The 26774-nt window shown below is 51.4% G+C and overlaps 1 long non-coding RNA gene across 1 annotated transcript in view; it reads right to left on the bottom strand.

Annotated features, from left to right (window-relative positions):
* Positions 1–26774, bottom strand: part of LOC133757828 (uncharacterized) — a 281325-nt gene that overhangs the window by 31224 nt on the left and 223327 nt on the right. Inside the window, exon 4 of the long non-coding RNA XR_009865741.1 lies at positions 16354–16429. This is a non-coding gene — a long non-coding RNA (uncharacterized LOC133757828). The remainder of the gene's footprint in view (positions 1–16353; positions 16430–26774) is intronic.

Here is a 26774-nt window from a genome sequence, read left to right on the forward strand (position 1 = left end):
AGAGCTGTGGCATAGCCAGTAAAGCCACCACCTATAGTGCCGACATCCCATATGGGTGCCCGTTCGAGTCCTGGCTGTTCCACTTCCAATCCAGCTCTCTGCTATGGCCTGGGAAAGCAGTGGAAGATGGCCCAAGTCCTTGGGCCCCTGCACCCACGTGGGAGACCAGAAGAAGCTCCTGGCTCCTGGCTTCAGATTGGCTCAGCTCTGGCTGTTGTGGGCATTTGGGGAGTGAACCAGAGGATGGAAGACCTCTCTTTCTGTCTCTCCCTCTCACTGTCTGTAACTCTGTCTCTCAAATAAATAAATAAAATCTTTTAAAAAAAGGAATAGAATAATTTAGACAAACAAATTCTCAAAATTTTACTTTCTACATTCTTTTCCCTCAAAGTCATTGGAAGATATGCTCTATGAAATGAGAGAGTAAACTAAAAAGACAAAAAAAAAAAAAAACCCACATTCCATAGTGTTAGCTTCTAAGGGCTGCCATGACAACCTGGAGAAGCATCCCATTATCCATGGGTTAAACCTCCCAACATCCTGTGGGAGCCTAATAGTGCTGAACCCTGTACACACCATGTTCTGTGTTTGCCGCAGATAGGAGCAACCCCCACATGGGATGTGTCTTCTTTCTCTGTTGAGATCATTCATCTTTTCAGTTATAAAGGAAGCACTTTAGAGCTTGTCCTTGGCATACTTGAATCACAAGAACTGCTACTCTTGCACTTTGAGGCCACTATTAAGTAAGTAAGACTCCGCTGTGATGCTGCGCTGGTAGATTTGGTGACCGAGTGACTGAGGGACTGGGAGTGTGTAGGGTGCACAGACCCGGGGCAGAGGGATACCACATCCAGAGTGGGACAGCACAGGTCTTCGCAGAATTTCATCTCACTACTCAGAACCCTGTGCAATGACTTGTTTCTTTCTGGAAGGTTGCATTTAGTATCTTTGCACCGTCGTAGACCATGGGTAACTGAATGATGGAAAGTGAGGACAGAGATAGGGGAGGGCCACAGTAGCAAAAACTGGGTAGTTTACAAGAGCAATGTGTTGTCTCATAGTTCTAGAGGCCGGAGGCCCAACAACACAGTGCCTGCAGGCCCATGCTCCCTCCAGGAAGGGTCCTTGCTTCTTCAAGCTTCTGCTGGGCATAGGCGTTCTGGCTTGTGGCAGCCGAGCTCCAGCCTCTGCCTATGCTGTCACGAGGCTGTCTTCCCTCTGCATAGCTATCTCTGTGTCTCTTGCTTTTCTTCCAGTAAGTCCCTCAGGCATGTTGGATGAAAAAAGAGCCCATCCTACAGTTATGTGACCTTACCTTCACTAATTACAACCAGCCTCTTTCCAAAGAACGTCATATTCTGAGCTTCTGGAAAAGACCTGAAGTCTTGGGAGACGAGATTTAAATCAGGACCAGGTGCAGAAACCAGAGGTGAGAGGAACTCTCAGAACAAGGATGCAGGATTAGCCCAGGCTGGCAGCACGCACAAGGGTAACCAGGTCAGACCGTGCTGGTGAGATGCTCTTCAAGAAGCAGACATAATGACAATGCATGCACTGCAGGAAGGTTGAGGAGCTAAATTAGTGAAAGTATAGAGAAAGCTGAGCAAACAAACAAACAAACAAAAAAGGCTGGTTTTTGGCACAGCTCCACCAGGCACATCAAAACATATGTTAGAAGCAGTGACTGTTTATCAAGCTAAACGTTCAACAGAAGTGCAGGGAGAGGTAGGGACCAGGACACCAAGTGGAGGGAGGAAGCAGTTAAGTCCTTAACATCCACGGCGGCAAATTCATGGGTAACACCCGCACTGGAAAAGCCAGAAGCAGCAGCAATCCAAGCATATATGGAGACAGGCGGTAAATATTAAAAGATGGAAAACCTTGTTCCCCCAGAAGGGGAAAGGGAGGGGAGGAAGACTTAAGGAATGTTGTTTGTCTTCACAGACCTGGTAGAACCAGTTGAACTGTGCATATTTATAACCTCAACTAGGAAAAAAGTCAAAAGAAGAGCAAAGGCACAATTTGGGCCAAAGCATCAACAGCTCTGTGCATCGTGCACCACACCATATGCGTGTTTGATAGCTAGAGTTGGCCTACGGCAGTGGCTCTCTCTCTCTCACAGTACACCTGCCTGCCTCTGGGGACATCTGCCTATGTCTGGAGGCATTTTTCATACTCACACCTGGGGTAGGAGTGCTTCCAACCTTTGGGAGGTAGAAGCCAAAGATGCTGTAGAACACCCTATGATGCCCAAGACAGCCCGCAGCACAGAACTATCTGGTCCAAAATACCCACAGTGCCGAACTTGAGAAACCCTCGTGGAACAGGTGTGTGGACTGCAGACCGCAGGTAAACTAACCTTTTCTTTTTTTTAAGATTTATTTATTTATTTGAAAGGTGGAATTATACAGAGGCAAAGGCAAAGAGAGAGAGAGAGAGAGAGAGAGAGAGAGGTTTTCCATCTGCTGGTTTACACCTAAATGGCTCCAATGGCCGAGCTGCACCAATCCAAAGCCAGGAGCCAGGAGCTTCTTCCGGGTCTCCCACATGGGTACAGAGGTCCAAGGACTTGGGCCATCTTCTACTGCTTTCCCAGGCCACAGCAGAGAGCTGGATGGGCAGTGGAGCAGCCGAGACTCGAACCGGAACCCATATGGGATGCTGGCACTGCAGACGGCAGCTTTACCCGCTACACCACAGCGCAAGTCCACTGCAGGACTTTGTGTAAGGGGCCTGGGCTTCTGCAGAGTCCAGGATCGGGGTTGGGGGAGGGTAAGGGTGGTCATCAAACCGCTCCCCTGTGTATACTGAGGGATGGGTGGCAGCAACACAGGAGTGATAAATAGACCGTGAGAGGCCGGCGCCGTGGCTCACCAGGCTAATCCTCCACCTGCGGCACCGGCACCCCAGGTTCTAGTCCCGGTCGGGGCGCCAGATTCTATCCCGGTTGCCCCTCTTCCAGGCCAGCTCTCTGCTGTGGCCCGGGAAGGCAGTGGAGGACGGCCCACGTCCTTGGGCCCTGCACCTGCGTGGGAGACCAGGAAGAAGCACCTGGCTCCTGGCTTTGGATTGGCACAGCGCTGGCCGTCGTGGCCACTTAGGGGTTGAACCAACGGAAAAAGGAAGACCTTTCTCTCTGTCTCTCTCTCATTGTCTAACTCTGCCTGCCAAAAATAAATAAATAAATAAATAAAATAGGCAGTGAGAAAGACACAGAAATAGCAACAGCAAACCCAAAGTAGATACCGAGAGGTAAGATGTTGGTGGATAGAGCAAGGTCCAGAGGAAAAAACTCTAACAGGGGCCGGCATGGTGGTGCAGCAGGTTAAGCCACCACCTAAGACCCCCGCACCCTATACTGGAGTGGTGACTCAGCCCGCCCGCTCTGCTTCCGAATCCAGCTCCCTGCTAATGCATCTGGAAGGCAGCGGAAGACGACCAAGTGCTTGGGCTCCTGCCACCCACATGGGAAGACCCGGATGGAGCTTCTGGATCCTGGATCCTGGCTTCAGTTTGGTCTAGACCTGGTTGTTGCTGGCATGTGGGGAGTAAACCAGTATGGATGGGATATCTCTCTCGCTCACTCTCTTTTCTCTCTCTGTCATTCTGCCTTTCAAAAAAACAAAGATATCTTGTAAAAATTTTTCAGACAAAGGTGGTGTGGGTCCTCTGTTATCAGGTAGACCGTGGTATATGTGAGAAAATGCGGGGCCCGAGGATGAGCACAGATACATTGGGAAAGACACACAGACGAACCCGGCACGATGCCGGGAGTATTCTGAGGGTGGAAAATGTGCATTATGAAGAGCTACGGCCACATTCCAAAATTGTTTTGCACCAAAGTAAAGGTCTCCTTTATTTCCCTTTTTTCCACGAACGCTTCAAAGCATCCTCACAGTAAGAGGGGGAAATTGACCACTGCAAAGCCCTGGTAACTTCAGCCACAGTCACAGAGCCCCTGTTCCGGCCTGGCCCTGTCTTCCCGGGTGGCCCTGGATGCCTAATCAATACCAACTGTGTCCGGTGTTTTACCCACATCCAATCAGAAACGCTTTTCTCCGTGGGGAGAGGGGCTCCCAGAGTTGCCGTGGGTGCCCGGTTGTCCCGCCGGGACAGGGCAGGGCCGGGAGGAGGCTCTGCACCAGGGCTCCTGGCACAACACTGATTTACATGCCAGGGGACACTTTGGATTTTCGCCCCTCTGTCTTCTCACCAGCAACTCTGCCAGTGTCACCCTGCCACTCTTGAAACTCGATGCTGTGTGTTTTATTAGCAGGATCCGGGAGCCCCCAGAGGGGCCGGCTGCAGGAGGGATGGATCGGAAGTTCCTCATTCTCTTTGTCCCCTGGTCGTGCCGAGATTCTGTCCGGCACTGCCCTTCCGTCTCTCTGCGGGACCCTGCCTACCCCACCCCTCAGAGCTGGCCAGAGCACAGCATGGTGACTCAGCCTCATTCACCCTGGAAAATGCTGAGTCTGCCCTGACACGGACCCCCATGACGGAGCTGTTCGAAGCAGCCAGCCCCAGGGCCTTCCAGAAATTGCTGACATTTGTGCAACCTCTGTGTGACCTGGCGAGCCCCACGGGACTTAGCACCCCAGTAAGTTTGCAGTTAATAGCTAAGAAGGATAGATACTTCCTTCTTGCTATGTAGAATAAACTGTGGGGGTGGGAGGGCCAGGGAATGGGTGGGGAGACCACATCTTTTCTTCTTTGTGGTTAAAGATAACTATTCTCATATTATTTTAGGCTCATTTGGTTTAAGTAGCATCGATCCAATTCCAACTGAATTTGGCAAAAAGAGGAGTTTTATAACAGGGTATTAAAGTTGCTCTAAGTAACCTAAAGAAAGGGCAGGGATGTGACCAGAGGAGTCATGATGTAGAGTTGGGCGAGCTGTACACTGCACAACTCTACTGGCCCCTGTTCTGTGGTGGCTGTATGAATGGCACTTCCTGGACCTATGTAGGAATCTGGCTATTCCCGGTGTCTCTCATCCAGGTTTCAGAGACAACTGGAAGCAAGGTCTCAAATCCAGGAAGTCTCTCCATCTCTGAAACTTGGAGCCAAAGGATTGTCCAGGAATGGCTTGATATTTCCAACACCAAGGAGGGACTGACTTGTGATCATATCACTTCTGGTTTCGAAATTTCCGGGATGGGGTTCTGATTGGCCTATCCGAGTTGGAGCCTCTCTTTCCATCACTCAGGAAACCAGATGGCTCAGGGTGGGGGTGTGACGGGGAGCAAACACCACATTCGGCTTAGCCTGAGTCCAATTCCCACCCTCGGCCCAGCAGGCAGCGGCGGATGTCAGGGCCTGCCCTTTGGGAATTTGAAGCTTTCAATCCCTGCTTATTGCCTTCACTTCTGTAACCTCCTAGGGTCTCTGAGGAGCTAGACGCCACCCCAGAGAGGAGAGGACGTGGAAGAAAAGTCACCCCAGCTCCAGAGTGGGTGTGAACCGAGCTAACCTCCTCCAGGACTTGCACTTGATGGAGTCTTAAGAGTTTTGGCAGAGTGGGAGCTAAACTCATATTTTGAATATTTGAGACGTGATGATTCCTCTGTAGATGGCTCTGAACTCTCCCTGTGTCTTAAAGGCAAAACCTGCCCATTCTTTTCCCAAATCAACTGCTCGTTCACGCTTGGGCACTTCCTCTTTGGAGGGGCCAGGGGGAGAACCAACAGTGTCATCGTTGTGAAGTGTATCTGCTTTCTGTCCCTACCTCCTGGCCTCCTGCCTCCAACACCGGTCTGGAGGGTGCGGCCCCTCTCATCCTGTAATCCTGCCAGCTCTGCTGGGACTGTCTTCGCACCTGCTTTGAGCCCTTAACTTTGCACCCCAAGTCTGATCAGTCACCATCACGTCGGCACTCAAACATTCAAGCCAGAGGGGGACTTCTCGGCTACCCTGGGAGAGATGGGGGCAAGGCAGGGTGTGGAACGAGGGAAAGCAAACCCAGCTGTATCCTTGGACCCTGGAGTCCACACGTAACAAGGGAGGCCAATGAGTGCTAATGACCAAAATAAATAGTAATCAATCACGAGCATGGTCATTTTGCTTTTGCGATCAGCCTGGGAAAGACGACCCAGACGACTTGTTTTCATTCCGGGTCAGGAGAAATGAGACACCAGCCGGGACTAATAAGAGCTTTCATGAAAGCGCTGAGCTGCACCCAGTGCTGCGAAGAAAGCCCTCTCTGTTCTGTGGCCCTGCCCGGCCGTGCCGTGGCTTCTGCTTTTTAACAAGAACTGAAAGGTGGTGAGACACACAGTGCTGGCCTTGGCGCTGGGCGAACTTGGCCTCTGAAAAGGCACTGATTCTATTCCATGGCCCAGCGTGGGGAGCATTGCTTCCTTCACCCCTAGTCGCCATGTGCCTCTCTGTTCCGGCACCCATAATGGAGCTGAGAGGCTGCTTGGTGGTGTTGGCTGACCCGGGCAGAGGGTCTGGGCAGGGACTGGCTTGGGAAGGGAGATGGAGGGAGAGAAAGAGAGGAGGCCGTGTGTCCTGCCCTGGGCACCAGGAGCCCAGGCTCGCTAAGGTCGGCCTACTGGCTCTTCCATGCCTCGTGGCATATTTCCCCCAAGCCTGGGGCAGCCCCGCAAGCCCCTCACAGCCCTGCACACTCAGCACGGTGGGCATTTCATGGGAGTCTTCGCTGCTGGCTGCCTCAATTTGCCTCCCTGTCTCTCTGTCTTTCTCGATTACTACAAAGAAACTAAAGGCCTCTGACTTGGCTACCAGGCTGCACCGTCAAGGAATTTAAGGATTGGTGGGAGCAAAGTTCTGATCGAGACGACAGACCCAAGTCTCACTATGGAAACCTGGAGTCAGGTCTCGGCTCCGGTCAGTGGATCTCAGCCAGAGGTGAGTTTGTGTCTCCTCCTTGCAGGGCGGGGTGGGTGGGGGAGAGGGAGGTTGTTTGGGTTGTCACAGCTGGTGTGGGGGAGTGATGGAGCATAGTGGATAGAGGCAGGGAAGCTGCTGAACATCCTACAGTGTACACAGAGACAAGGAGCTCATCCATTATGTCAACAGTGCACGAGCCTGGCTCCATTCCCAGATCAGCTAGCACCTAATCACCTCCCCCACCACCACCAACACCACTACCACACCGGCAGGGCTCCAGGGGGAAGACCGTGCATGAAGGGGCGAGGACTCTGAAGGCGCCTTGTATGTCAGGAATCTCACGGAGAACAAAGCCAGCCAGAGGCAGGGCCATATACGTGCATGGTGTCAAGATGGTTGGGCCCACAGTTTGAGATGAGCCCTACGGCACTACTCTCTGTGCAGCCTTCACTGGGCAACAGCGAGCCAGGCCCCGTGCCAGGTGTTTCACACAGTTGACCTGTTCCCTCCATACCACAGGGCTGCTAGGTTTCCATTCCCACTTTACAGATGAGGAAAGGGCCATTCAGGAAGAGCAGACTTCCTGAGGCCACAGGGCAAGTCCATGGAGGAACTGGGGTTAAAACGCGCACGGCCTGATCTACGCTCATTTTGAGCCTCCCTGGAATCTGTAAGCGGAACTGGAGACCCAGACGGGACCAGACGACACTGGCTGGACAGACTGATCCAAGAGGCAGCGAGAGTTCGCTACAAAGAGCACCGATCCTGGAGAGGGCTGGGGGAGACCAGAGAGGCTCCAGGGTCTGCGCGTTATGCGGGTTGTGCAGAAAGTGGACATGAGCTCCATCACCAACTCCCTCCCACGGCACATGTAAATGGTGCCCCTTGGATCTTTAACTAGGTGATAGAACCCACCAGCTCACAGTCAAAAAAGAGAGCTTATGCAGACCTCACAAAACTTCGAGAGATTCAAGAGGGGGAGCCGGAAGACTATCGCTCACAGAATGCCAACCATGTGCCAAGCACTCGCTCTGCTAGACTCCCATAGAGACGCCTGCATGACCTGCTCTGGGATCCTACACAGTACCTTAGCTCCAGTCTCGTGGACCAGAAAACAGAGCTTTACAGAACGTATGCACAGCCAGGGGCAAAGCCAGCGACACGGAGCCCTCGGACTTACCCAAACCCCATGCCCTGGTGCTTGGCGGGATCAGTCATTACTAAGGGGTACTGGGCTGTCGTGAGGACACGGGGGCATTGGAGGGACCCTCAGAGAAGACCCCCGAGGGATTCCACAGCATTCCCATGCAGCTCTCAGCGCTTCTGTCAGACACACAATCCCAGGTACACGCCCAGGGAGCCCCAGCAGGGAGGCAGACATTGGCTTCCAACAAGCCCACACACAGAGGCGACTCTGGTCTCCATTCCATGGCCTCAGAAGAAAGGCCTGCTCTCTCTCTCTTTTTTTTCTGCATTAACCCAACCCAAGGTCAAGAAATGCTTCCATATAGACACCCTCGGGCTGCAGCCAATTTCCTCCTCGCTGCTCCAGAGGGGAGACGGAGAACAGCTGGCGGCCACCGCTCTCTGCAGATTTGTCATGGACCTGAAGATTCCTTATATAATCAGCCTCCCCCCGGTGAAATCATCCCACTTCCTCCCAACTTTTCTCGGAACTGATTTATTCTCCAAGTCTCCTCTGCAAATGTGTTGACCACTTTGGAAGTTCTCTGTGTTCCTGTCAAGGTGTAGAGCCCGCACTGGACATGATGGAGAGCCCATCGCTCGGGAACAAATGTTTTCTCAGAAATGTGGTCAGACAATCAATTCCTCGTCAAGCCAGCAGGTGACGGGGATGAGAGCCGGGGTTCCGATTCAAGCTCCTTCTCCTTGTACACGCCATGAGAGCTCAAACAAATCATCTGGGCTTGCAAGTCTTCCTGTATCTCCGGGGCAGGGGGAATAATGACCTTCCTTCAAGGCTCCACGAGGAGACTTCACAAAATGATGCAACATGTGGATTATGAAAAATTACATGGGCTTCTATTTTTGCACCACAATAAACTTCTTTTCATTCCATTTTCTGCAATCTTTTGGAAATGCCTTCACACATAAAGTGCTTGACACCCCATGTCCTGGTAGGAACACTCTGCCCGGCAGCTGTTGTGCCTTTACTGTTACCCCTCCCTTCCCCACCACGAAGTGGAGCTGCTTCATTGTTCATAATTCTTCTGACTCCAACAAGCAAATCAAATGCTGGAAGCTCCTCTCTGGCCCTGTCTTCTGCCCTGAAGAAGCAAGCACTGGATGTGTCTACACCAGACAGCTCACATGTCCCAAGGAGGTCTGCCAAGGGGCTCCTGCTTTGGGTGGAGAGCGGCTTGGTGGCTTCTAAAACTCCCCAGCATCCCCAAGATTCGGTTACGAACCCAGTTGCATCCAGACTCTTGCCTCTCCTCCGTCGTCCTCCAAGAAATTCAACTGGGCTTTCCGTGGGGGAAAAGGAGAGCAGACGTTATTCTGTCTTCCTTACAGCAGTTCCTCATCAGACATGAACGCCCCCCAAACTTCCCCTCTCCTGTGCTTCTCCTTTAGTTTTCCTCTACCAGAGTCCCCCCAAACTGCAACGCAGTTTTGCCAGCAAACTTGTCTGCTCCATCTGGGTCAGCTATACCGGTAGCAGGATCCACCCTCCTCCACGGGCAATTTAGAGACCATCTACTCTTCCTATAGCCTGGCCTCTGGCTGGGTGGATCTGAATCTACCTGTAAAGGCACTTATCAGTCAATTTCTTTCCTCCACACACAGAATGTTTTTCTGAGAAATTCCTAAGTAAAACAATTTTCCCCATCTTATACACAATTCAGTGATTTCTGTCTCCAGTTCCAAGAGCTTGTATTCCTTCCCTATAAGAAACTGTGTTAAGAAGTAGTTATCTCTGTATAATATTTTAGGAATCCCCTGGCTTTTTTTTTTTTTTCTTAATGATTTATTTCAACAGTGAGAGAGAGGGAGTGAGACAAAGAAGAAAGAGATTTCTCCATCCATAGATTCACTCTGCAAAGGTTCACAACAGTCAGAACTAGGCCAGACTGAAGCCGGGAGCCAGGAACTTCATGGAGGTCTTCTGTGTGGGTGGCAGGAACCCAAGTACTTGGGCCACTCCCGAGTATAGCAACAGGAAGCTAAATCAGAAGCACAGAGTAACCGGGACTCAAACTGGCCCTCATAGGGGATGCAGGCATTGTAGGTGGCAGCTTAACCTGCCGCACCACCATGCCAGCCCCTCCACTGCATTTTAATCTATGTTCTCTGATTTTCATCTGAACATTTGCAGCCTCTCGTAGAGCTAGGCTGCAGCCCCACAACTGGCCCACAGGTGGCAGTAGCTCTCATGCTTAGACAGATGAGCCAAGATTTGAGGTTTCAGGTTATGTGGAATGAATTAGCTGGAAAACTGAAAAATTACTGAATGATCTTCCAGGAAAAGGGAGTCGCTGAGCGCGACTGGCTCCTGCCAAGGCTCTAGTTCACAGCACAATTTCCCCCTTGATTTACGTTGTGGGTTTCGTTGAGATCCCAGCCCCACAGCACCGGTCAGCCTCTTTCAGTCCTTCCTGCCGGGTTGCAGTCAACGAGTCTTTCCAGTTGCTGTTGGGTCACATGTCAGGGAGACCTCCAAGGGCAGCAAGACCCCACGACACAATGAGTTTGTTATTAAGTCACAGGCGTGGCCCTCTGTTGAAGGAAGTTGGCCTCCTGCCTCCGGAATGCAGTGTGATTCCTTCTCAGCCCGGAGACAACAGCTTAAGCTGCACACTGCTCAGAGTGCTGCTCAGGTAGGCAAACCCACTTCTGACTCTTTATAAAGCCCCCTTCCTAGTTAGAATCTTTACCAGCATTTGCAAAGCAGCTTTGGAGCAAATCAGAGGAGACTGGTGTTCGACAGTACTGGGAAAACCAAGCTGGCCAGCATCGTGCTTTCATTCAGAACCACGCTCAGATGACTGAAACTTTCACCAGACTCTTGTCTGCCTCAACTTCAGCCAGGCAGAGAAGGGAGGATGTGGCGAGAGGGGAGTCAGGTGATGGTCTTCTGGGTGCACTTTCAACAGGAGTGGCCTCTTAAAGCTGCTGGGCAGGACTTCCGGTAGAATATAACTCACCAACCACAACACAGCTTGATGAACAGTCAAACCTCTGTCCCTGGGGCCAGAACTGAGGTGCAGGGTGCTAGGCTGCCAGTGCCACGTGCCACGCGAGCATCTCTTGTGAGCCACAGTTCAAGTCCTAGCCTCTCCACGTCTGATCCAGCTCCCTGCTAATGCTCCTGGGAAAGCAGCGGAAGGTGGCTCAAGTCCTTGGGCCCCTGCCACCCACGTGGGAGACCCAGATGGAGTTCCTGGTCCTGCCCTAGACATTTGAGACCATTGAGGGAGTGAACCAAAAGGCAGAAGATGCCCGCCCTCCCCCCATTGATGTCACTCTGCCTTTCAAATAAATAAAATAAATCTTAATAAAGTCAAATAAAATCTCTGTCCTACATACAAGGGGTACTTCAAAAAGCTCATGGAAAATAGAATTAAAAGATGTTTATGGCTGGCGCCGCGGCTCAATAGGCTAATCCTCCACCTGTGGCACCATCACCCCGGGTTCTAGTCCCAGTTGGGGCGCCGGATTCTATCCCGGTTGCCCCTCTTCCAGGCCAGCTCTCTGCTGTGGCCCGGGAGTGCAGTGGAGGATGGCCCAAGTGATTTGGCCCCACACCCCATGGGAGACCAGGATAAGCACCTGGCTCCTGCCTTCGGATCAGCATGGTGCGACGGCCACAGTGCACCAGCCATGGCGGTCATTGGAGGGTGAACCAACGGCAAAGGAAGACCTTCTCTCTCACTGTCCACTCTGCCTGTAAAAAAAAATGTTTATTTTGGTGCAAAAAGTTTTGAAATTCATAACCTTTTCTTTTTTTTTGTGATTGTTACCTTTTTATTTATTAGTATATAGAGAACAAATTTCATGAATTTTATAGATATGATTCCAAGAATACAATGACCCTTTTCTCCCTCCCTTCTTGTTTCTTTCTTTTCTTTTCTTTTCTCTTCTTTTCTTTTTTTGTGATAGCATACTTTTTTTTTTATTTGACAGGTAGAGTTATAGACAGAAAGACAGAGAGAAAGGTCTTCCCTCCATTGGTTCACTCCCCAAATGACCGCTGCAGCCGGCGCTGTGCCAGTCCAAAGCCAGGAGCCAGGTGCTTCTCCTGGTCTCCCATGCAGGTGCAGGGCCCAAGCACTTGGGCCATCCTCCACTGCCTTCCCCGGGCCACAGCAGAGAGCTGGACTGGAAGAGGGGCAACCGGGACCAGAACCCGGTGCCCATATGGGGTGCTGGCACCGCAGGCAGAGGATTAGCCAAGTGAGCCACGGTGCTGGCCCCGATAGCATACTTTCAATTTACTTTATAATCACAGGCTCAGTGCCCCTCTAACCAAAGAGCTCTACATGATACACACTTTCCATGAACATTTTCAAAACCCTTCATCTATATCGCTTCTTGGCCTTTTGGCTAAGATCAAGTGCAAAATCCTTCATGCATTTGGATGTCAACATTTTTTTACACCAAAATAAACTCAGATGCTTATTTCATGTTCCACAAACCTCCTGAAATACTCCTGAATTTCCCTGAGGCAGGTTCCTCCCTTTCTCTCTGGCGTTAGCATGTGAACTGTTTGTTCCCACCAACGCACCCATCAGAGCAGGCAGGAAATGATGTCAGAGCACCTTGACAAAGCTTGCTGACTCATGGTTCCTGAGCAGCCAGTCCCACTGAAGGCTTTTGTGGGAAAGCACCTGCCCACTGCTAGGATCATGCAGTAAAATGATGAAAGGGCCTGGAGGAAACCACGGGTACTGAGGAGCCGAACTTCGCAGACACGTGTTCGTGTGTTCAGTATTCCCTCCCTGCTGGTGTCAGGCCTCGGCTGTGGACAGAGCGGTGTTGACTGTGTTCCGGTACCTGCAGGCTGCATGGCAGACTACTCCAACCCCGAGCTGCTGCAAACAGCTGCTTGATGATGGTCCTGTGTGCCCTGGGGCAAGAACCCTAATACGTAGGGTTCAGAAAGCAGCTCCAGCATCATCTATTGTTGATGTCACAGTAGAACTCTACCTCCTACCCACAATGCCACAGCTCTGGAAAGCCTGGGCTTTTCTGCAACCTCTGTTTCTCACCTACTAAGCTGGAACTGCTCTGTGCAAATGCAGGGTTGACTCCTTGATGTCTGGGATCTCACCCAGGGTAGACTCAAAGCCAGGCGATGATGTGACAGCTGGTGAAGGGAACCATCTAAACGTCTGCATCAGAACGACTTGAAGGTATTAGTGCTCTGGTGCAGCAGGTTAAAGCCATGGTCTGCAGTGCCGGCATCCCCTATGGACACCGGTTCGAGTCCTGGCTGCCCCACTTCTGATCCAGCTCCCTGATAGTGTGCCTGGGAAAGCCGTGGAGGATGGCTCAAGTGCTTGGGCCCCTGCACCCATGTTGTAGACCTGGAAGAAGCTCCTGGCTCCCGGCTTTGGCCTGGCCCAGCCCCAGTCCAGCCCCGGGTGTTGCAGCCATTTGGGGAGTGAACCAACAAATGGAAGACCTCTCTCTGTGTGACTCTGCCTTTCAGATAAATAAGATAAATCTTAAAAAAAAAATAATAGGACGACTCAACGACCAAGCCTGCCAACCAGAGCACCTCCTTGTGGCTGGGGTTTTTCACAGCACAGCAGCCTCCCATGTATCTTAGTACGTGTTCTGTTGCTATAATGGAATACCGGAGACCAGGTAACCGACAAGGCAAGAAGTTAATTTTGGTTCACGGACATGTAGGCCAGGAAGTCTAGGAGTGCAAGGTCTGTGAGGGCCTCCTGCTGCTTCCACATACAGTATAAAAGCAGAAGAGCAAGTGGGCATGCATGGAGGAGACACCACATGAGAGGCAGCTTTGTCATGTAATAACCTCTCGCCATAATTCATTCAGTCCCCCAAGCATGAGACATGACTCTCCCAAGAAAGGGATTACGAGAGATTCAGCTTAACCACCACTCAGCACTGCCACGTGGCAATCAAAGTTCAGCATGAGGTGCCGAGGAGCAAACCACAGCAAACACGGTAGCAGAGGGCTCAAGTGCAAGTGTCCCATGAGGCAAGACAATGTGGGATGTGACATGGACTCCTCTGTCATATCCTATTGCCCCGAGAGTGCAGTGGAGGATGGCCCAAGTCCTTGGGCCCTGCACCCGCATGGGAGACCAGGAGAAGCAGGAAAAACCCACACGCACATAAAGGGAGGAGACAGAGGTGCCCCTCCCCAAGGAAGGAGAGCCAAAGTCACATTGTGAAGTGCGTTGCAATCAGATACCTTGGTACACTCATCCTTAGAGAACAGATTGCTGCTCACTAGTCACACACAGAGCATCCCTGGATGTCACAGTCCCATGTGCATTAGCCATTGTCCTTTCGTTCATTCATTCACTCACGTGTAACCCAGAAAGCAGCTCCAGCATCATCTATTGTTGATGTCACGGTAGAACTCTACCTCCTACCCACAATGCCACAGCTCTGGAAAGCCTGGGCCTCTCTGGGATTTCTGCAGCCTCCGCTTCTCCCCTGCTAAGCTGGAACTGCTCTGTAGTCACTTGGGGGAGGGAGGGGTGAGCAGTTGGAGGATTTGCATTGCATCCTTCATGCAAACAGCTTACTTTAAAAAAAAAAAAAATTTAGGCCGGCGCCGCAGCTCACTAGGTTAATCCTCCGCCTGCGGCGCCAGCACACCGGGTTCTAGTCCCGGTTGGGGCGCCGGATTCTGTCCCGGTTGCCCCTCTTCCAGGCCAGCTCTCTGCTGTGGCCCGGGAGGGCAGTGGAGGATGGCCCAAGTCCTTGGGCCCTGCACCTGCATGGGAGACCAGGAGAAGCACCTGGCTCCTGGCTTCGGATCAGCGTGGTGCGCCAGCCGCAGTGGCCATTGGGGGGTGAACCAACGGAAAAGGAAGACCTTTCTCTCTGTCTCTCTCTCTCACTGTCCACTCTGCCTGTCAAAAAAATTTTTTTTTAATTTTGAAGATTTATTTTTTAATTTATTTGAAAGGCAGAGTTACAGAGAGAGAAAGAGGAGAGGAGACAGAGAGAAAGATAGAGTTTCCATCTGCTGGTTCACTCCCCAAATGGTCGCAATGGCCCTTGCCGGGCCAGACCAAAGTTAGGAGCCAGTAACTTCTGCTCTCCCACATGGGTCCAGTGGCCCAAGTACTTGGGCCATCCTCTGCTTCTTTCCCAGCCAATTAGCAGGGAACTGGACTACAAGCAGAGCAACCAGGTCTTGAACCAGTGCCCATATGGGATGCCAGCATTGCAGGTGGAGGCCTAACCTGCTATGCCACAATGCTGCCCCTTGCAAACAGCTTACATACTCATCTCTCTGTTCTCTGTTGTCCTTTCCCACATCCCCCAAATATGCACACATACACATGCACACACACACACGGCCTGATACTGCTCCCCCTTTCCACCCAGCCTCTGTGACTTCTCTTCCCGTTCCCCAGTCCCCACACAGGGCTCCTCAGCTCCTTCACCTACTGTGTGCACAGCCAGGTAGTGCTCTGCCTACTCCCTGAGATGAGCACACAGAAGCTTCCAGACATGTTGAGAAGAGCAGGCACATTCCAAGACCACAGCCCACTCACCTAGGACTCGATCACTCATTCAGCAAACATTGATTGGACACCAACTGTGTGCCAGCACTGATTGACACAGAGAGCACAAGACCATAGCATAGGCCTCTCTGAATTCTACCAACTTCTCTCTCACTGTAGAAACAGGTTGGACATAGTAAGCACGTGGTCTTGCGCTACACCTCTTGCCTTGACAGAGCCCTTCTGCTTCTGCATGAGATTCTGGCATAGAGCATGAGCTCCATACCCCAGCCCGCATCACTTACAAACCACCTTTATGACCTTCTGCTACAAGCATGTGCCACCTGTGTTTTGTTGGCTTTAGAGAAGTCTTTAACGTGACTCACTTTCTTTGCTGACAATTTAAAAAAATTTATGTCACCACCACAAGTGGAAAACTATAATCCTTTGCCATAAATAGGAGACAACCCTAAAATTAGACTCAATTTTGAAATTCCCCTGTGAAACGTTAGCTAACTACAATGACTTGAGGCCATGCCAGCTGTCCCTTTGTTAAGAAGGGAGCCTGGGATGTATTGGGGTGGGGGAGAGACAGTCTGGCACTCTCCCGAGGCTCACCCCTGGCTGTCACACAGACAGTTCAAAGCAGGGGATTCCGGGTAATTGAACGCCATTTCTGCAGGCCATCTGCAGTCACCTCCAGTCACCACCAATGGTTTCCAACGGGACCAGCCAGGATGACCAAATTCTGCTGTAGTAACACAAAGTCCTCAAATCTTAGTAGCCTAAAACACAAGGAGAATTTCTCACCTACATGCACCATTGGGTTGATGAAGTCCCAGTTCATTCTTTTTGCTTAGGGTCCCTGGCTGAAACCATCTGGATTTTTGAGGTTCCTGTGGCAGATGAAAAAGAGAGTGTCACAAGCACACCCTGGCTCTTAGGACTCCCACCCAGCAGGCAACACTTCCGCTTCTGCTCCCCAAGTCTCCTGGGCAGGAAGCAGCACTTTACTATGCCCTAGAAGGAGAGGACAACGGGATATTTATGAACAGCCAGGGCGACTCCTTAACCAACCCCCTACATAGAGATCTCTGCCCCGAATCTTTGAGCCCTGGCTGCTCCAGGGCTGCCTCTCTCTACACTGTCCCTCCCACACACACACCCAGGCAATGCTGACCCCTCACAAGTCCATGATCCTGGTCACACTCTGCACTTGCAGCACCTGACCTGCAAGGTCGTGGTGTCCTGGCACCAGCATGCACCCAGCTCAGGGTGGGTGCTCTTTAAACACGCACTCCCTCCCTCCAACGGGATCATGAGGAAGGTTACAGGAGTAATTGCTTCCAGGCTTTTCTCTTGGATCACATTTTAAAAGCATTTTTTCCCCTGATATTTGGTTGCAACATTCTTATATCAACTCTAAGGTTCTTTGGAAGATAGAAGGCTGTGGTGGCAGCGGGGGTGACGGTGAGCATGTCACTCTATTGCCACTTTGAATCAATGAGAAATTATCCATGCAGTTCCAGGAAGGCCAGGTGGAGTCAGCTCCCACACACCCTTGCTCTTGGACAAGCCCCTCCCCTGGCTCCTGAGAGGGCAAACCAGCGGCGACTGCTTCCTGCGTGGGCTTCCCTGGGGCAAGACGCTCCCCCAGCATCACTCACAGACCCAGCACAGCTGAAACCCAGCCGCATCTCGCTCCAGCAGTTCCACCTTGTGTGCTTCCTCCCCAGATCAGGACAAAGGCATGGAGGTGTAGGTGCAAGGATGCCTGTTGCAGCATTGGTTGAAGCATCTTAGTTGCCCACGAGAACTAAGTGTCCATCCAAGGGCGGCAGGTGAAATTGACCATGGTCTGCCCACGCGATCCTCCTTTACAAGGCTGTGCTGGAACCGCCCCCTCTGTTTGAGTAGGCTTGTGAGTCCATTCTCTGTTTTCTAACCAAATATCTGGAGTTCTATGCTTAATAAAGGAAAGAGTCTGGGGCCAGCGCTGTGGCGTAGTAGGCTAAGCCTCCACCTGCAGTGCCGGCATCCCATATGAGCGCTGGTTCCAGTCCCGGCTGCTCCATTTCCAATCCAGCTCTCTGCTATGGCCTGGGAAAGCAGTAGAAAATGGCCCAAGTCCTTAGGCCCCTGTACCTGCATGGGAGACCCAGAAGAAGCTCCTGGTTCCTGGCTTCGGATCAGCCCAATTCTGGCCATTGCGGCCATTTGGGAAGTGAACCAGGGGATGGAAGACCTCTCTCTCTCTCTCTCTCTCTCCTTCTCTCTCTTTCTCTGACTCTGCCTCTCAAATAAATAAAATCTTTAAAAAAAGAAGAAGAAGAAAAGAGGCTTAGTTAACTCGCAGTTTTGGAGGCTGGAAGTCCAAGATTGGGCCTCCCCATCAATGTGGCCCCTGAGGATGGCCCCGTTCACTGTGTGACGTCACGGCAGAGTCATCAGGGCAGGAGTGCATGAAGAAGGGACAGTCATGTGGCGAGACAGGAAGTCCTGCTCTTTTCTGACCACCTACTGCAGAGAAAGAACCAGGCTCCCCAGAGAACACTCATTCTTTCAAGCAGCAGTGCCCTCCCCCACAAGCCTGTAATCTGCCCATCACCAGGTCCCACCTCTTAAAGGCTCTACCGCTTCCCCACACTGGGGACCAAGACCCACCACGAAAGCCCTGGGGGACACACGCACCCAAGTCCCAGAGCTCAATATCTAGCTCAGTAGTCGTCCATCACCATCACAGCTCACTCATGTCCACTGTAGCCCTGGCCACTCTGCCTTCACCAACAGGCTCGTCTCTCCGCCTCGTGGTGGTTTCACTGTGATCTAGGACCCTAGTTTAGAATTTCCCTGAGACAAGTGCCCTGCATGCTGCACACCTACAGCTGTGGATGCTGAAGCATAGTACTGGGGGCCAGAGAAGTCCCAGAAGGCATACATGTGACACGGTTACAACAGCAGACACAAAAGTGGGACGACGGTGTCTCACAAGGGTCAGATATGGCACTGGAGCCAGGCTGAGGGAACCCAAAGGGGCTGGGAAGCACCCGGGGCAGAGCTGCAGCAGGAAGCCACTCCATGTGTCGCACTGAGCGGTCAGGAGAGGGGACAAGGTCGCTGCAGACCAGCGAGAGCTGATGCGGGGACTCAGGGCAGTCAGGCCACTTTGAGGGACCCAGGGAGGCAGAGCAAGAGCAGGACGAGGAGGAGGAAGAGCAAATACCTTGGCGTCCCTCTCCTCCTAGGCTTTGATAACCTGCAGGGCCACTGCCAGCCAGCCTGCCCAGGGGCTGGAGGCCCCAGGAGCCAGGGTACTGCCTTCTGTGGGAGTTGGTCCCTAGGACACAGAGCAGAGCAAGGGAAGACGGAGAAGAGTTCTGGGGCTGGAGGAGGGGAGGCAGGTGGAGGAGGGGCACTCCACATGCGGTTCTGTCCACACGTGCACAAAATACACATGCATCTTCAGATGCCCAGCGTGGCCCCATGCCAGCAGCTCCCAGGCCAAGTGGACTGCGCTGCTGGAGCTGACACGGGCAGGCAGTGGGAGATTGGCTTCATGCGCTTTGGGGCCCTGGTCAGGCTCAGCAGTGAGCAGCAGCTTTAGAACAAAAAGCGTCATCATGGATTAAGCTGTGTGGGCCCCAGGGGAGGCCAAGAAGGAGGGGTCCGCATGGACCTCGCAGACCAGGTGAGATGCTCCCAGAGCTGTGGGGGACCACGGCACCGAGGGTCTGGAGGCTGGAAGGAGTGCCTGGCTGGGCTTCAGATGTGAGGGCAGGGCAGGGTCTGAGGCCAGGTGGGCAGATTAGTGCACAACCCGGAAGGGTCTCGAATGCCGAGAAGAGGGGATTCTCTCCTGCTGGGAGAGTCCTGTGCTTCTGGGCTTTGGGCAACTGCTGACCCTTCTCTTCCACATCAGCCAGAGCAGACCAACCGCTCCTGCCTTGCAGGGTCACTACAAGGATTAAAGGAAATGTCTGTACAGTACCTGGGACCTAAGGGACCCCTACCAACCAATAGCACCTCTGTCCTTGTCGTCCCTGTAGGCCCGAGGTCCAGCTGCTCCACTGGGATCCCAGGGTGAGTGAGGTAAAGGCCCCAGGGTCACTGGGGTCAGAGGCTTGTCAGTGCTGTGCATCGGATGGTCACACAGTGTCCCCCTCGCCCCAGCCAGCTGTCTGACTGCCTATAAACAGACGGCGGGCGGGGTGGGCCATGACATTGTGCAGATGGCACTGAGCAAATCCAGCCACACTTTTGGGAAAACAAGTCAGGGTCAGGCCGTGCCGCCAGGGCCCCCCATGGCCATCTCCATCCCTGTCGAACAACACACCCAGAGAGATCGCTCAGGGAAATGATGAGATGGACCAGGCCGTGGCGGTCCCGCCAAAAACTGGCTCCACCCTCGGTTTCTGTGGCCCATTGCCAGGGAGACATTGCAGCCCACTGGAGGTCACCCTGGCCGGGCTCTCAGCATAGACTACACAGCCCTCCAAACCCAGTCAAAGAGCCTATCTTCTCCACTCCCTCCCCGGAGTCCTTGCCTGGTTTCCGGGTTCTTAACCCTGCTTTCTTCACCTGCATGCTGTCCCTTCCAAGGTCTTGGGGCCACGTGCACAGCCAAGAACACGTGAACAGCACAGAGCTACCACCCACATGATCTGGCTGGCAGGATGGGGGATGTGCCCATCTTGACCGAGTAGGCAGGGGTCCTGGGAGTGGGGAGCAGGACTTTCGCACGGGCCCCTTATAACCACCTGTGCTGCCACTTCCTCTGAGCACCCACCTCCAGGTCCCCTGCACCTGTTCCTGGAAAAGGCCAAGCCCTGCTGAGGCTGTCCCTTCTGCCAAGAGCTGCTATGGGTGCCCCATTCCTTGAGAGCTTTCTCTGCTCCTTCCAGGGTTCACAATGTCCCCTATGCACCTGCACAGCACTTGGTACAGACTTCAGTGCTTCGGAATGCTTCGTGTCATGGTGCTCAGCCTTGTTTGAGACTACCCACAACTCTACAACACACACACACACCAACGCCCTCATCCTCTGTTCTCAAGTTGATTCTGAGGCTAAGAAGATGATCACTCTTGGTTTTCAGCATGAATTGACAAGGCCTTCAAAGAAAACCTAGCTTCATGCTACTGCTAATACCAATACTCACATTATACAATTCTGGGCCTGGTGGTGGTGGTTTCATTTTTGAAGCACAAAAGTGATCCTCCTTGTAGGATGGACATGACCCTGCCCCTGTCTCTGCACCTGCTGGGGCATTCTGGACACCCCAAAGCTAGCCAGCCCTCTGCTGGGGTGCTGCCCTCCCCCCTGGCCAAGCAGAGGCGGGTCTTGACCTCTAGGTGAGGGCGAATGCCCTGTGGTTTCCCCAGGGAGAGCACTGATGTCCTGGCCATGGCTCTCAGTTTGTACTACAATAAAGTGTGCCTTTTTTAAAAAAAAAAAACAAAAACAAAAACAAACAAACAAAAAAAAAAAAACTTCGGTTGCTCCTCTTCCAGGCCAGCTCTCTGCTGTGGCCCGGGAGTGCAGTGGAGGATGGCCCAAGTACTTGGACCCTGCACCCCATGGGAGACCAGGAGAAGCACCTGGCTCCTGCCATCGGATCAGCGTGGTGCGCCGGCTGCAGCACGCCAGCCTCGATGGCCATTGGAGGGTGAACCAACGGCAAAAAGGAAGACCTTTCTCTCTGTCTCTCTCTCTCACTGTCCACTCTGCCTGTCAAAAAAAATAAAAAATTTTAAAAAAATTTTAAAAAAAAACTTGCTGGTAGCAATGGCAGCAGACATATTTATGGAGAAGCACCATGCCTCTTAAGCGCTAATTAATAGTGCCTAATGTTGCATGTATGATCTCTAATCTGGGAAGAACTCTTATGAGCGGTGACTGTTACTACCCTTGCTGTACCCACAACGGATCACAGGTTAAGGGGGAAAGATGGCTCTTCAGTCCCTCAGCTGGTGGTAGCTGTGTTGGCTCTCACATTCTGGTAGACTCCCTGGGATGGCATCCCCAGTCAACCATCCTGCTCTCATGCCTTCTTTCTGAGCCAAGAGTACCCTCTGCTCTCTGTCATACACACACATTTACGCCTGTGCCTGCATCAGACCAGGGCTCCCCAAGGTGTGATGCAGCCAAATCAGTCTCTAGGGTGGTTGTTTCCCACAGCTAGAAACCTCCTCGGCCTTCCTACCTCTGCTGCTGTCGTGGGAAAGCTTTTGGTTTCTGCATCGCCCGTCGATGGTCATCCGGGGCCCTCAGTGCAAGCATGCTCAGACGTGCCACAGGGCTCCACGGAGCCTTCCCCAACAGCCACTCAGGCCCACACGGACCCTGCATCACCGCCCACTGCGTCCAGTGGGTGTGTGTGCTGAAGGAGTAAACTGGTTAGGCATGGTACCCTCTTATATTTTCCCTCACCCCACTTCTCCACCCCAACCCCACCATTCCACTCTCTGCTTCTGCGATCTTGACTTGTTTTAATAGAGATTCCACATAGCAATGAGATTATGCGGTATTTGTCTTCTGTGCCCCAAGCAGCCTCTCCTCCAAGTTCATCCGTGTTGTCACAGATGACAAGAACGCCATATTTTCAAAGGCTAAGCAGTATTCCTTTGTGTCCACATGAGGGAACTTCACATAGTTTGTAGAGGAATGGAATTTGAAAGTTAAGTTCACTTTTGCACACAGAATTTTTGAAATCCATGCATAATTTTTTCATGACACATATGTCCATGAAGTCTTGGAAGATGCCTCATATACATTTTCTTTTCCATTCGTCCATTGGTAGACAGAGATTCACACTGTATCTTGGCTGCTGTGAATAATTCTTAGTGAACAGGGGAGCGCAAGTGTCTCACCAACATACCGATTTCCTTTCCTTTCGATATGTATGTAAAAGTAGAATTGTTGGATTACATGGTAGTTCTATTTTTATTTTTTTTTGAATAGCCTGAATACTGTTATCCATAAAGGCTGCGCTAATTTACACTCCCACCAAAAGTGTATACGGATCCCCTTTTCTCTACATCCTTGCCAACCTTGGCTCTCTTTTATTTCTTTATATTTTTTATGAAAAAAAATCATATCTGTAAGGTTTAACTCATTGTGAATTTTATATGCATTTCCTTGATTATTACTGATGCTGAGTGTTTTATAACATAACTGTAAGGCCGTTTGTCTTCCTTTAAGAAATGGACATTCATATCTTTTCTCTATTTTAAAAATGTATTGGTTTACTTGTGTGAGAGGTAGAATTAGAGAGATGGAGAGAGGGGGAGCAGAGAGAGAGAGAGAGAGAAACAGTAGCTCAGTAGCTCTAGCTTTCATCTGCTGCTTTACTCCTCAAATGCCTGCAGTGGCTGGGGCCGGGCACCAGGAATTCAATCCAGGTCTCCCAGGGGTGCGGTGGCAACACAATTACTTGAGCTATCACCACTCTCTCCCACTCGCAGGAAGCTGGAATAGGGACTCAAACCCAGGTACTCTGATGTGGGATGCAGGCATCTCACCCAGCATCTCAACCACCAGGCTAAAACTCCTGCCTTCTCTGCCCCGATGTTAATTGGATTGTTGGCTTTCCTGCTCTGGGGGTCATTGAATTCCTCATGTAGTTTTGGGTGTTAACCCTTCATCAGATGTATGATTTCCAGAGGCTCTGGGCTGCTGAGTGGTGACTCTGAATTCTAGCAATCTGGATCAAAACTGTGCTCTTTGACTCTCGCACTCTTGAGCAAACACGTTCTCTCTCTGGGTCACACTTCTGTCCCTTACATGTCAAGGATAATATTACAACCTGCTCCCCAGGTTGGTTGTAATGAGAACAGGAGATGATCAATACAAAAAGCTTAGCACAGGCCTCTGTAATTCACAGCACTAAGAAAGTGTTATCGTCACAGTTTTTTCAGAGAAGGGAGACCAGACCCACACACAGGATATCCCGGTGCGCTGTGCCACTGTCCAGCCAGAGAGCGGTGGATGGAAGGCGTTCAGCTGTCGTGGGCCTCAGATGCTGCAATCCAGAGGAGACGGCATCTCCTGACTCTCAAGGTGACACACCTGTTGTGCACTGTTTGGGGTTCTTCTGAAATCCTTTCTCACATGGATTTATTCGCGTCTCTTCCAACTGGAAGTCTTCCCAGCTACAAGGCATCCATGGTGTCTCCTCCCCTCACCTTCTCAACAGCATAAAGGGGGCGGGGTGGAGGTGCTGCATCACGGACAGCTGTGCTCTTTCATACTCAGCTGAAGGTCTGTTTTCTCTTCCACATTAGAAGAGGGGCAGGACTTTGGCCTAGTGGTTAAGATGCTGGTTCGGACACCCAAGTCCACCTCGGAGTGTTTGGATTTCAAACCCAACTCCATCTCCTGGCTCAGGCTTCCTGCTGATGCAAATCCTAGAAGCAGTAGCAACCCAAGCGATTGGGATCTTGTCAGTCACATGAGAGACTTGCACTGAGTGCCCAGCTCCTGGCCCCAGCCCCTCCCCACCCTGGCTGTTATGGGTGCTTGGGAAGTGAACCAGTCTACCTGTCTATGTCTCTCTCTATATATCTATGTGTGTTTCTGTGTTTCTTTGCCTCTCAAATAAATAAATAAATTTTAAAATATTTATTAGAGGAAGGGGAAGAAGAGCCCGCTTGGATGGAGTACCTTCAAATACCAGATACCTCACCTGTATTAGTTTCAATACATACAGTAGCTCTTTTGGATAACCGTACAATCACTCCCATTTTACAGATGAGAAAATTACTGGGAGTCTAAGAGGAAAGACACTCAAGCTGACATAACCACTGCTGGGTTTATGACACTGCTGGGGCCTGCACCCAGGTTCTTCTTGGCCCCAAGTCCTTCCCAGATGCTAAAAACTCCACAATTTTCACATTGTTATGAGATGAGGAGGGCCATCAGATTCTATGATCAAAAGGTTGAGCCCTCAGTGGTTTCCAATGCCATTCTCATCTGACTCAGTGCCCTGTCATCTCTCTGATCATCTCTGATGCCAACTATGAATCAGCAGTGACAGAGACCCATCCGTGAGCTGAGCAGCCACTGTACCTGGCTAGGTCCCATCCAAGAAGCAGAAAGCAAAAATCCATTTGCTTCCTCTGTGTCTGCCCCTCCTTGGTCTCCGGCCTGGATGGAGCTCCCCAGTGCTGGAAACCACACCACATTTCTTGGCAGTGTCTGCACCTGAGCCTTCCTGAGGTGCTTCTCACTTGCCACCTGCCAAACCAGGGACGTGCCCCCGAGGGGGGCAGAGCTGACCGGTCAGCCCCACCAGACCAAGTCAATAGAATTCACAGCCCAGGACTTAATTTAGCACTCCCCTCCCTGCCACCATGTACCTTGGCGCTCGTGTCTGTGGCTATCTTTCTGGCGTGGGGATCTCTGCCAAGGCTATTTTAATGCTGACTGACACCTCTGTCTATTCTGGGTGAATATCACTGGAGAGGAGCAGCTCGTGCCCAGATCCCAAGACCTCTGGAATGCAACACCAGGCTGCCCACGGCACCCTGGCTTCCTGGGTGGGAGCCCCTCCATTTGCACTCTGCAGAGCCCTGGAGAGACTGTTTCTCCTCTCTTATGTCAGATGGACCCTGCTGCTCCCAGTGTCTGCCAATCCACATGTCTAATTGGTCAATCCAACAAAAGAAGCCATAAAAAGGAAGGAAGGGGGTGGCTGTTCGGCCCACATGCTTCCATTTCGACAAAACATTCCGAGTGCCTGGATTGGATAGGATACCCCAGCTTTGACTCCTGACTCCCGCTTCCTGCCAATGAGCACTCTGGGAGGCAGTGGTCATGGCTCAAGTAATTGGATTGTTGTCCTCTCCATGGGAGATCTGGATTAAGTTTTAGGCCCTCAGTTTCAGCCCGGCCCAGCACTATCATTTACAGGCATTTCGGGAGTGAACCTGTGAATGGGAACACCCTCTCTCTCTCCCTCTCTCTTTCCCTTGCTGTCTCTGTTTCTGTTTTCTATTTCTGTCTCTTACATAATAATAATAATAATAATAATAAAAACACTGACATACACATGCGTGAACTTTGAAGTAGTAGAAGTTAGGCAAAAAACGATCACATGTTCTATGTTTCCATTTAGACAAAATATTCAGAATAAGCGGCCATTGGAGGGTGAACCAACGGCAAAAGGAAGACCTTTCTCTCTGTCTCTCTCTCTCTCACTGTCCACTCTGCCTGTCAAAAAAAAAAAAAGATACTGCAGTGTTTTTTAAAAAAGATATTTTTGGAGTGATGACAATGTTTTAAAACTCATAAGGATGGTAGTTTCCAAACCTTGGAAGTGCACTAAATGCTTGGAAGTGCACTAGATGCTTTAAGTTGTTCCTGTTATGCTATATGAATTTCATCTCAATTAAAAGAACACAGAGAAGCTCTGATGAGGCCCACAGTGTGTTGCACACATGAAGACATGTAGCACACACAACAAGAAATCGGAATTACAGGAGAACAGGAGAACAGGGCTAGAAAAGGGAAATGAAGCTTGGGTGTGGTTCGGAGCCAAACTATAAGACTTTAGCTCTCGTTAGGTTTAAGAGGAGGCCACGAATCCAAGGTGAGATTCTCAGCAGCTGAGACAAAACTGAAGCCGGTTGCAGTGTCCAAAGAATACAGCAAGCCAGCTCTTCAGAAAATGCTCCATTCAAGGTTGAGGTGATTTTCTCCTGAGGGTCCCTACAGGGTCTCCTATAGAGAGACAGAGATTAGGATGTTCACCAAGAATGGGGTCTCCCACAGGGCTCTTCGGCCTTTCTTTCTAGTCAAAAGAATAGCGTCCATTGTGAAGAAAACTCAGAGTAAGTTGTGTAAGCGGACAGCAGAGGAGCCGGGTGGTGGTTAGAGGAAGGCGTGGCTTGTGGTCATCACGTTTGAGATCAGACCTGAGGAAGGGGAAGACAGAGCAGCAAAGAGAAGGGGGGGCCTCTGGATAGGAGGGAAGAGCCAGAGAGTGCCAGAGACTACTGTAAAAGCAGACTGGTGTCACTGAGGCGGAGACGGGGGGAGGGGGGGTAGAGGGCGGTGCCAACAGGGACCAGCTACAGAGGAAGAGGAAGAGAGGAGGTGCCCACTCCAGAGGACAGGGGATCACAGCACACAGACACCAGGGCAAGGACAGACACTGGCATGTTGGTTCAGTCTCCAGGCGCAGGAAGGAACATTCCAGAATGAACCAGAACATTCTAGAATGAACCTGCTGATCATCTGAAGCT

Source organism: Lepus europaeus, chromosome 4 (assembly GCF_033115175.1).
Source record: "Lepus europaeus isolate LE1 chromosome 4, mLepTim1.pri, whole genome shotgun sequence".
NCBI lineage: Eukaryota > Metazoa > Chordata > Mammalia > Lagomorpha > Leporidae > Lepus > Lepus europaeus.